Genomic DNA, 12,674 nt, shown 5'->3' with positions numbered 1-12,674 from the left:
AAAGAAAAACAGAAAACAGAATAATTATAAGAAATCGAAAATGAGATCGTGTGGTATAAAGGAAACCAACTCAATCATTTTTCCAGTGTTACATTAGCATCACCTTTATTACTGTGAGATCCTCATAATCCTAACAAACAACTTTAATCTCATCAAAACAATACAAAAAACCCGATCATAATCATTGGTGAGGAGAGAATAAAATTGAAAATAAGAGGAAACACAGATGAATAGAGTGACAAAATAAACAAGTTAGAGATGTGTAACCTTCAAAAGATCAACCTATATCAGAAATCACTTGATCTGTACATTTGATAGATAAGAAAGAAAATGACTCATAAAAGAAAGAAAAAAAAGGAAAATATGACAATTTATCAAGTGTACGTATTTTTTTACCCTTTGTATTTTGTTTATACAATCTTAAAGTGATCATGAACAAGAGATTTCTATTAAATAGTGTAAGCTAAACATTTCTATTAAATACATCCTCACTTATATAAATCAATCGAACATGTAATGATTAACAAACCTTGACATTAAATAGTTTAGAAAGATATGTATTGAACATCAAAATTAATTAAATATATACTTATATCCTAAAGAACATACAATGTCATCTTCTATATTCTGATAATTAAACAATTAACATAAGTTATATAGATTAAAAAATATGCTAAAATACTAATTATAAGTAGAAAATGAACAAGAAAAAAAGAAAACAGAATAATTATAAGAAAATGAAAATGAGATCGTGTGGTATAAAGGAAACCAACTCAATCATTTTTCCAGTGTTACATTAGCATCACCTTTATTATTGTGAGATCCTCATAATCCTAACAAACATCTCAATCTCATCAAAACAATACAAAAAACCCGATCATAATCATTGGTGAGGCAAGAATAAAATTGAAAATAAGAGGAGACACAGATGAATAGAGTGACAAAATAAAAAAGTAAGAGATGTGTAACCTTCAAAAGATCAACCTATATCAGAAATCACTTGATCTGTACATTTGGTAGATAAGAATAAAAATTACTCATAAAAGATAGAAAAAAAAGGAAAATATGACAATTTTTCAGTAGTACGTATTTTTTACCCTTTGTATTTTGTTTATACAATCATAAAGTGATCATGAACAAGAGATTTCTATTAAATAGTGTAAGCTAAATAATTCTATTAAGTACATCCTCAATTATATCAATCAATCGAACATGTAATGATTAACAAACCTTGACATTAAATAGTTTAGAAAGATATGTATTGAACATCAAAATTAATTAAATATATACTTATATCCTAAAGAACATACAATGTCATCTTCTATATTCTGATAACTAAACAATTAACATAAGTTATACAGATTAAAAAATATGCTAAAATACTAATTATAAGTAGAAAATGAAAAAGAAAAAAAGAAAACATAATAATTATAAGAAAATGAAAATGAGATCGTGTGGTATAAAGGAAACCAACTCAATCATTTTTCCAGTGTTACATTAGCATCACCTTTATTATTGTGAGATCCTCATAATCCTAACAAACATCTCAATCTCATCAAAACAATACAAAAAACCCGATCATAATCATTGGTGAGGAGAGAATAAAATTGAAAATAAGAGGAAACACAGATGAATAGAGTGACAAAATAAAAAAGTTAGAGATGTGTAACCTTCAAAAGATCAACCTATATCAGAAATCACTTGATCTGTACATTTGATAGATAAGAAAGAAAATGACTCATAAAAGAAAGAAAAAAAAGGAAAATATGAGAATTTATCAAGTGTACGTATTTTTTTACCCTTTGTATTTTGTTTATACAATCATAAAGTGATCATGAACAAGAGATTTCTATTAAATAATGTAAGCTAAATATTTCTATTAAATACATCCTCACTTATATATATCAATCGAACATGTAATGATTAACAAACCTTGACATTAAATAGTTTAGAAAGATATGTATTGAACATCAAAATTAATTAAATATATACTTATATCCTAAAGAACATACAATGTCATCTTCTATATTCTGATAATTAAACAATTAACATAAGTTATACAGATTAAAAAATATGCTAAAATACTAATTATAAGTAGAAAATGAATATGAAAAACAGAAAACAGAATAATTATAAGAAAATGAAATGAGATCGTGTGGTATAAAGGAAACCAACTCAATCATTTTTCCAGTGTTACATTAGCTTCACCTTTATTACTGTGAGATCCTCATAATCCTAACAAACAGCTTTAATCTCATCAAAACAATACAAAAAACCCGATCATAATCATTGGTGAGGAGAGAATAAAATTGAAAATAAGAGGAAACACAGATGAATAGAGTGACAAAATAAACAAGTTAGAGATGTGTAACCTTCAAAAGATCAACCTATATCAGAAATCACTTGATCTGTACATTTGATAGATAAGAAAGAAAATGACTCATAAAAGAAAGAAAAAAAAGGAAAATATGACAATTTATCAAGTGTACGTATTTTTTTACCCTTTGTATTTTGTTTATACAATCTTAAAGTGATCATGAACAAGAGATTTCTATTAAATAGTGTAAGCTAAACATTTCTATTAAATACATCCTCACTTATATAAATCAATCGAACATGTAATGATTAACAAACCTTGACATTAAATAGTTTAGAAAGATATGTATTGAACATCAAAATTAATTAAATATATACTTATATCCTAAAGAACATACAATGTCATCTTCTATATTCTGATAATTAAACAATTAACATAAGTTATATAGATTAAAAAATATGCTAAAATACTAATTATAAGTAGAAAATGAACAAGAAAAAAAGAAAACAGAATAATTATAAGAAAATGAAAATGAGATCGTGTGGTATAAAGGAAACCCACTCAATCATTTTTCCAGTGTTACATTAGCATCACCTTTATTATTGTGAGATCCTCATAATCCTAACAAACATCTCAATCTCATCAAAACAATACAAAAATCCCGATCATAATCATTGGTGAGGCAAGAATAAAATTGAAAATAAGAGGAGACACAGATGAATAGAGTGACAAAATAAAAAAGTTAGAGATGTGTAACCTTCAAAAGATCAACCTATATCAGAAATCACTTGATCTGTACATTTGATAGATAAGAAAGAAAATGACTCATAAAAGAAAGAAAAAAAAGGAAAATATGAGAATTTATCAAGTGTACGTATTTTTTTACCCTTTGTATTTTGTTTATACAATCATAAAGTGATCATGAACAAGAGATTTCTATTAAATAATGTAAGCTAAATATTTCTATTAAATACATCCTCACTTATATATATCAATCGAACATGTAATGATTAACAAACCTTGACATTAAATTGTTTAGAAAGATATGTATTGAACATCAAAATTAATTAAATATATACTTATATCCTAAAGAACATACAATGTCATCTTCTATATTCTGATAACTAAACAATTAACATAAGTTATACAGATTAAAAAATATGCTAAAATACTAGTTATAAGTAGAAAATGAAAAAGAAAAAAAGAAAACAGAATAATTATAAGAAAATGAAAATGAGATCGTGTGGTATAAAGGAAACCCACTCAATCATTTTTCCAGTGTTACATTAGCATCACCTTTATTATTGTGAGATCCTCATAATCCTAACAAACATCTCAATCTCATCAAAACAATACAAAAAATTCGATCATAATCATTGGTGAGGCAAGAATAAAATTGAAAATAAGAGGAGACACAGATGAATAGAGTGACAAAATAAACAAGTTCGAGATGTGTAACCTTCAAAAGATCAACCTATATCAGAAATCACATGATCTGTACATTTGATAGATAAGAAAGAAAATGACTCATAAAAGAAAGAAAAAAAAAAGGAAAATATGACAATTTTTCAGTAGTACGTATTTTTTACCCTTTTTATTTTGTTTATACAATCATAAAGTGATCATGAACAAGAGATTTCTATTAAATTGTGTAAGCTAAATATTTCTATTAAGTACATCCTCAATTACATCAATCAATCGAACATGTAATGATTAACAAACCTTGACATTAAATTGTTTAGAAAGATATGTATTGAACATCAAAATTAATTAAATATATACTTATATCCTAAAGAACATACAATGCCATCTTCTATATTCTGATAACTAAACAATTAACATAAGTTATACAGATTAAAAAATATGCTAAAATACTAATTATAAGTAGAAAATGAAAAAGAAAAAAAGAAAACAGAATAATTATAACAAAATGAAAATGAGATCGTGTGGTATAAAGGAAACCAACTCAATCATTTTTCCAGTGTTACATTAGCATCACCTTTATTATTCTGAGATCCTCATAATCCTAACAAACATCTCAATCTCATCAAAACAATACAAAAATCCCGATCATAATCATTGGTGAGGAGAGAATAAAATTGAAAATAAGAGGAAACACAGATGAATAGAGTGACAAAATAAAAAAGTTAGAGATGTGTAACCTTCAAAAGATCAACCTATATCAGAAATCACTTGATCTGTACATTTGATAGATAAGAAAGAAAATGACTCATAAAAGAAAGAAAAAAAAGGAAAATATGAGAATTTATCAAGTGTACGTATTTTTTTACCCTTTGTATTTTGTTTATACAATCATAAAGTGATCATGAACAAGAGATTTCTATTAAATAATGTAAGCTAAATATTTCTATTAAATACATCCTCACTTATATATATCAATCGAACATGTAATGATTAACAAACCTTGACATTAAATTGTTTAGAAAGATATGTATTGAACATCAAAATTAATTAAATATATACTTATATCCTAAAGAACATACAATGTCATCTTCTATATTCTGATAACTAAACAATTAACATAAGTTATACAGATTAAAAAATATGCTAAAATACTAGTTATAAGTAGAAAATGAAAAAGAAAAAAGAAAACAGAATAATTATAAGAAAATGAAAATGAGATCGTGTGGTATAAAGGAAACCCACTCAATCATTTTTCCAGTGTTACATTAGCATCACCTTTATTATTGTGAGATCCTCATAATCCTAACAAACATCTCAATCTCATCAAAACAATACAAAAAATTCGATCATAATCATTGGTGAGGCAAGAATAAAATTGAAAATAAGAGGAGACACAGATGAATAGAGTGACAAAATAAACAAGTTCGAGATGTGTAACCTTCAAAAGATCAACCTATATCAGAAATCACATGATCTGTACATTTGATAGATAAGAAAGAAAATGACTCATAAAAGAAAGAAAAAAAAAAGGAAAATATGACAATTTTTCAGTAGTACGTATTTTTTACCCTTTTATTTTGTTTATACAATCATAAAGTGATCATGAACAAGAGATTTCTATTAAATTGTGTAAGCTAAATATTTCTATTAAGTACATCCTCAATTACATCAATCAATCGAACATGTAATGATTAACAAACCTTGACATTAAATTGTTTAGAAAGATATGTATTGAACATCAAAATTAATTAAATATATACTTATATCCTAAAGAACATACAATGCCATCTTCTATATTCTGATAACTAAACAATTAACATAAGTTATACAGATTAAAAAATATGCTAAAATACTAATTATAAGTAGAAAATGAAAAGAAAAAAAGAAAACAGAATAATTATAACAAAATGAAAATGAGATCGTGTGGTATAAAGGAAACCAACTCAATCATTTTTCCAGTGTTACATTAGCATCACCTTTATTATTCTGAGATCCTCATAATCCTAACAAACATCTCAATCTCATCAAAACAATACAAAAATCCCGATCATAATCATTGGTGAGGAGAGAATAAAATTGAAAATAAGAGGAAACACAGATGAATAGAGTGACAAAATAAAAAAGTTAGAGATGTGTAACCTTCAAAAGATCAACCTATATCAGAAATCACTTGATCTGTACATTTGATAGATAAGAAAGAAAATGACTCATAAAAGAAAGAAAAAAAAGGAAAATATGAGAATTTATCAAGTGTACGTATTTTTTTACCCTTTGTATTTTGTTTATACAATCATAAAGTGATCATGAACAAGAGATTTCTATTAAATAATGTAAGCTAAATATTTCTATTAAATACATCCTCACTTATATATATGAATCGAACATGTAATGATTAACAAACCTTGACATTAAATAGTTTAGAAAGATATGTATTGAACATCAAAATTAATTAAATATATACTTATATCCTAAAGAACATACAATGTCATCTTCTATATTCTGATAATTAAACAATTAACATAAGTTATACAGATTAAAAAATATGCTAAAATACTAATTATAAGTAGAAAATGAAAAAGAAAAACAGAAAACAGAATAATTATAAGAAAATGAAAATGAGATCGTGTGGTATAAAGGAAACCAACTCAATCATTTTTCCAGTGTTACATTAGCATCACCTTTATTACTGTGAGATCCTCATAATCCTAACAAACAGCTTTAATCTCATCAAAACAATACAAAAAACCCGATCATAATCATTGGTGAGGAGAGAATAAAATTGAAAATAAGAGGAAACACAGATGAATAGAGTGACAAAATAAACAAGTTAGAGATGTGTAACCTTCAAAAGATCAACCTATATCAGAAATCACTTGATCTGTACATTTGATAGATAAGAAAGAAAATGACTCATAAAAGAAAGAAAAAAAAGGAAAATATGACAATTTATCAAGTGTACGTATTTTTTTACCCTTTCTATTTTGTTTATACAATCTTAAAGTGATCATGAACAAGAGATTTCTATTAAATAGTGTAAGCTAAACATTTCTATTAAATACATCCTCACTTATATAAATCAATCGAACATGTAATGATTAACAAACCTTGACATTAAATAGTTTAGAAAGATATGTATTGAACATCAAATTAATTAAATATATACTTATATCCTAAAGAACATACAATGTCATCTTCTATATTCTGATAATTAAACAATTAACATAAGTTATATAGATTAAAAAATATGCTAAAATACTAATTATAAGTAGAAAATGAACAAGAAAAAAAGAAAACAGAATAATTATAAGAAAATGAAAATGAGATCGTGTGGTATAAAGGAAACCAACTCAATCATTTTTCCAGTGTTACATTAGCATCACCTTTATTATTGTGAGATCCTCATAATCCTAACAAACATCTCAATCTCATCAAAACAATACAAAAAACCCGATCATAATCATTGGTGAGGAGAGAATAAAATTGAAAATAAGAGGAAACACAGATGAATAGAGTGACAAAATTAACAAGTTAGAGATGTGTAACCTTCAAAAGATCAACCTATATCAGAAATCACTTGATCTGTACATTTGGTAGATAAGAATAAAAATTACTCATAAAAGATAGAAAAAAAAAAAATATGACAATTTTTCAGTAGTACGTATTTTTTACCCTTTGTATTTTGTTTATACAATCATAAAGTGATCATGAACAAGAGATTTCTATTAAATAGTGTAAGCTAAATAATTCTATTAAGTACATCCTCAATTATATCAATCAATCGAACATGTAATGATTAACAAACCTTGACATTAAATAGTTTAGAAAGATATGTATTGAACATCAAAATTAATTAAATATATACTTATATCCTAAAGAACATACAATGTCATCTTCTATATTCTGATAACTAAACAATTAACATAAGTTATACAGATTAAAAAATATGCTAAAATACTAATTATAAGTAGAAAATGAAAAAGAAAAACAGAAAACAGAATAATTATAAGAAAATGAAAATGAGATCGTGTGGTATAAAGGAAACCAACTCATCATTTTCCAGTGTTACATTAGCATCACCTTTATTACTGTGAGATCCTCATAATCCTAACAAACAGCTTTAATCTCATCAAAACAATACAAAAAACCCGATCATAATCATTGGTGAGGAGAGAATAAAATTGAAAATAAGAGGAAACACAGATGAATAGAGTGACAAAATAAACAAGTTAGAGATGTGTAACCTTCAAAAGATCAACCTATATCAGAAATCACTTGATCTGTACATTTGATAGATAAGAAAGAAAATGACTCATAAAAGAAAGAAAAAAAAGGAAAATATGACAATTTATCAAGTGTACGTATTTTTTTACCCTTTCTATTTTGTTTATACAATCTTAAAGTGATCATGAACAAGAGATTTCTATTAAATAGTGTAAGCTAAACATTTCTATTAAATACATCCTCACTTATATAAATCAATCGAACATGTAATGATTAACAAACCTTGACATTAAATAGTTTAGAAAGATATGTATTGAACATCAAAATTAATTAAATATATACTTATATCCTAAAGAACATACAATGTCATCTTCTATATTCTGATAATTAAACAATTAACATAAGTTATATAGATTAAAAAATATGCTAAAATACTAATTATAAGTAGAAAATGAACAAGAAAAAAGAAAACAGAATAATTATAAGAAAATGAAAATGAGATCGTGTGGTATAAAGGAAACCAACTCAATCATTTTTCCAGTGTTACATTAGCATCACCTTTATTATTGTGAGATCCTCATAATCCTAACAAACATCTCAATCTCATCAAAACAATACAAAAAACCCGATCATAATCATTGGTGAGGAGAGAATAAAATTGAAAATAAGAGGAAACACAGATGAATAGAGTGACAAAATTAACAAGTTAGAGATGTGTAACCTTCAAAAGATCAACCTATATCAGAAATCACTTGATCTGTACATTTGGTAGATAAGAATAAAAATTACTCATAAAAGATAGAAAAAAAAAAAATATGACAATTTTTCAGTAGTACGTATTTTTTACCCTTTGTATTTTGTTTATACAATCATAAAGTGATCATGAACAAGAGATTTCTATTAAATAGTGTAAGCTAAATAATTCTATTAAGTACATCCTCAATTATATCAATCAATCGAACATGTAATGATTAACAAACCTTGACATTAAATAGTTTAGAAAGATATGTATTGAACATCAAAATTAATTAAATATATACTTATATCCTAAAGAACATACAATGTCATCTTCTATATTCTGATAACTAAACAATTAACATAAGTTATACAGATTAAAAAATATGCTAAAATACTAATTATAAGTAGAAAATGAAAAAGAAAAAAAGAAAACAGAATAATTATAAGAAAATGAAAATGAGATCGTGTGGTATAAAGGAAACCAACTCAATCATTTTTCCAGTGTTACATTAGCATCACCTTTATTATTGTGAGATCCTCATAATCCTAACAAACATCTCAATCTCATCAAAACAATACAAAAAACCCGATCATAATCATTGGTGAGGAGAGAATAAAATTGAAAATAAGAGGAAACACAGATGAATAGAGTGACAAAATAAACAAGTTAGAGATGTGTAACCTTCAAAAGATCAACCTATATCAGAAATCACTTGATCTGTACATTTGATAGATAAGAAAGAAAATGACTCATAAAAGAAAGAAAAAAAAGGAAAATATGACAATTTATCAAGTGTACGTATTTTTTTACCCTTTGTATTTTGTTTATACAATCTTAAAGTGATCATGAACAAGAGATTTCTATTAAATAGTGTAAGCTAAACATTTCTATTAAATACATCCTCACTTATATAAATCAATCGAACATGTAATGATTAACAAACCTTGACATTAAATAGTTTAGAAAGATATGTATTGAACATCAAAATTAATTAAATATATACTTATATCCTAAAGAACATACAATGTCATCTTCTATATTCTGATAATTAAACAATTAACATAAGTTATATAGATTAAAAAATATGCTAAAATACTAATTATAAGTAGAAAATGAACAAGAAAAAAAGAAAACAGAATAATTATAAGAAAATGAAAATGAGATCGTGTGGTATAAAGGAAACCAACTCAATCATTTTTCCAGTGTTACATTAGCATCACCTTTATTATTGTGAGATCCTCATAATCCTAACAAACATCTCAATCTCATCAAAACAATACAAAAAACCCGATCATAATCATTGGTGAGGCAAGAATAAAATTGAAAATAAGAGGAGACACAGATGAATAGAGTGACAAAATAAAAAAGTAAGAGATGTGTAACCTTCAAAAGATCAACCTATATCAGAAATCACTTGATCTGTACATTTGGTAGATAAGAATAAAAATACTCATAAAGATAGAAAAAAAAAGGAAAATATGACAATTTTTCAGTAGTACGTATTTTTTACCCTTTGTATTTTGTTTATACAATCATAAAGTGATCATGAACAAGAGATTTCTATTAAATAGTGTAAGCTAAATAATTCTATTAAGTACATCCTCAATTATATCAATCAATCGAACATGTAATGATTAACAAACCTTGACATTAATAGTTTAGAAAGATATGTATTGAACATCAAAATTAATTAAATATATACTTATATCCTAAAGAACATACAATGTCATCTTCTATATTCTGATAACTAAACAATTAACATAAGTTATACAGATTAAAAATATGCTAAAATACTAATTATAAGTAGAAAATGAAAAGAAAAAAAGAAAACAGAATAATTATAAGAAAATGAAAATGAGATCGTGTGGTATAAAGGAAACCAACTCAATCATTTTTCCAGTGTTACATTAGCATCACCTTTATTATTGTGAGATCCTCATAATCCTAACAAACATCTCAATCTCATCAAAACAATACAAAAAACCCGATCATAATCATTGGTGAGGAGAGAATAAAATTGAAAATAAGAGGAAACACAGATGAATAGAGTGACAAAATAAAAAAGTTAGAGATGTGTAACCTTCAAAAGATCAACCTATATCACAAATCACTTGATCTGTACATTGATAGATAAGAAAGAAAATGACTCATAAAAGAAAGAAAAAAAAGGAAAATATGAGAATTTATCAAGTGTACGTATTTTTTTACCCTTTGTATTTTGTTTATACAATCATAAAGTGATCATGAACAAGAGATTTCTATTAAATAATGTAAGCTAAATATTTCTATTAAATACATCCTCACTTATATATATCAATCGAACATGTAATGATTAACAAACCTTGACATAAATAGTTTAGAAAGATATGTATTGAACATCAAATTAATTAAATATATACTTATATCCTAAAGAACATACAATGTCATCTTCTATATTCTGATAACTAAACAATTAACATAAGTTATACAGATTAAAAAATATGCTAAAATACTAATTATAAGTAGAAAATGAAAAAGAAAAAAAGAAAACAGAATAATTATAAGAAAATGAAAATGAGATCGTGTGGTATAAAGGAAACCAACTCAATCATTTTTCCAGTGTTACATTAGCATCACCTTTATTATTGTGAGATCCTCATAATCCTAACAAACATCTCAATCTCATCAAAACAATACAAAAAACCCGATCATAATCATTGGTGAGGAGAGAATAAAATTGAAATAAGAGGAAACACAGATGAATAGAGTGACAAAATAAACAAGTTAGAGATGTGTAACCTTCAAAAGATCAACCTATATCAGAAATCACTTGATCTGTACATTTGGTAGATAAGAATAAAAATTGCTCATAAAAGATAGAAAAAAAAAATAAATATGACAATTTTTCAGTAGTACGTATTTTTTACCCTTTGTATTTTGTTTATACAATCATAAAGTGATCATGAACAAGAGATTTCTATTAAATAGTGTAAGCTAAATAATTCTATTAAGTACATCCTCAATTATATCAATCAATCGAACATGTAATGATTAACAAACCTTGACATTAAATAGTTTAGAAAGATATGTATTGAACATCAAAATTAATTAAATATATACTTATATCCTAAAGAACATACAATGTCATCTTCTATATTCTGATAACTAAACAATTAACATAAGTTATACAGATTAAAAAATATGCTAAAATACTAATTATAAGTAGAAAATGAAAAAGAAAAAAAGAAAACAGAATAATTATAAGAAAATGAAAATGAGATCGTGTGGTATAAAGGAAACCAACTCAATCATTTTTCCAGTGTTACATTAGCATCACCTTTATTATTGTGAGATCCTCATAATCCTAACAAACATCTCAATCTCATCAAAACAATACAAAAAACCCGATCATAATCATTGGTGAGGAGAGAATAAAATTGAAAATAAGAGGAAACACAGATGAATAGAGTGACAAAATAACAAGTAAGAGATGTGTAACCTTCAAAAGATCAACCTATATCAGAAATCACTTGATCTGTACATTTGATAGATAAGAAAGAAAATGACTCATAAAAGAAAAAAAAAAAAGGAAAATATGACAATTTATCAAGTGTACATATTTTTTTACCCTTTGTATTTTGTTTATACAATCTTAAAGTGATCATGAACAAGAGATTTCTATTAAATAGTGTAAGCTAAACATTTCTATTAAATACATCCTCACTTATATAAATCAATCGAACATGTAATGATTAACAAACCTTGACATTAAATAGTTTAGAAAGATATGTATTGAACATCAAAATTAATTAAATATATACTTATATCCTAAAGAACATACAATGTCATCTTCTATATTCTGATAATTAAACAATTAACATAAGTTATATAGATTAAAAAATATGCTAAAATACTAATTATAAGTAGAAAATGAACAAGAAAAAAAGAAAACAGAATAATTATAAGAAAATGAAAATGAGATCGTGTGGTATA

This window comes from Lathyrus oleraceus, unplaced genomic scaffold (assembly GCF_024323335.1).
Source record: "Lathyrus oleraceus cultivar Zhongwan6 unplaced genomic scaffold, CAAS_Psat_ZW6_1.0 chrUn0197, whole genome shotgun sequence".
Classification (NCBI taxonomy): Eukaryota; Viridiplantae; Streptophyta; class Magnoliopsida; order Fabales; family Fabaceae; genus Lathyrus; species Lathyrus oleraceus.
This window is presented reverse-complemented; position numbering follows the sequence as displayed.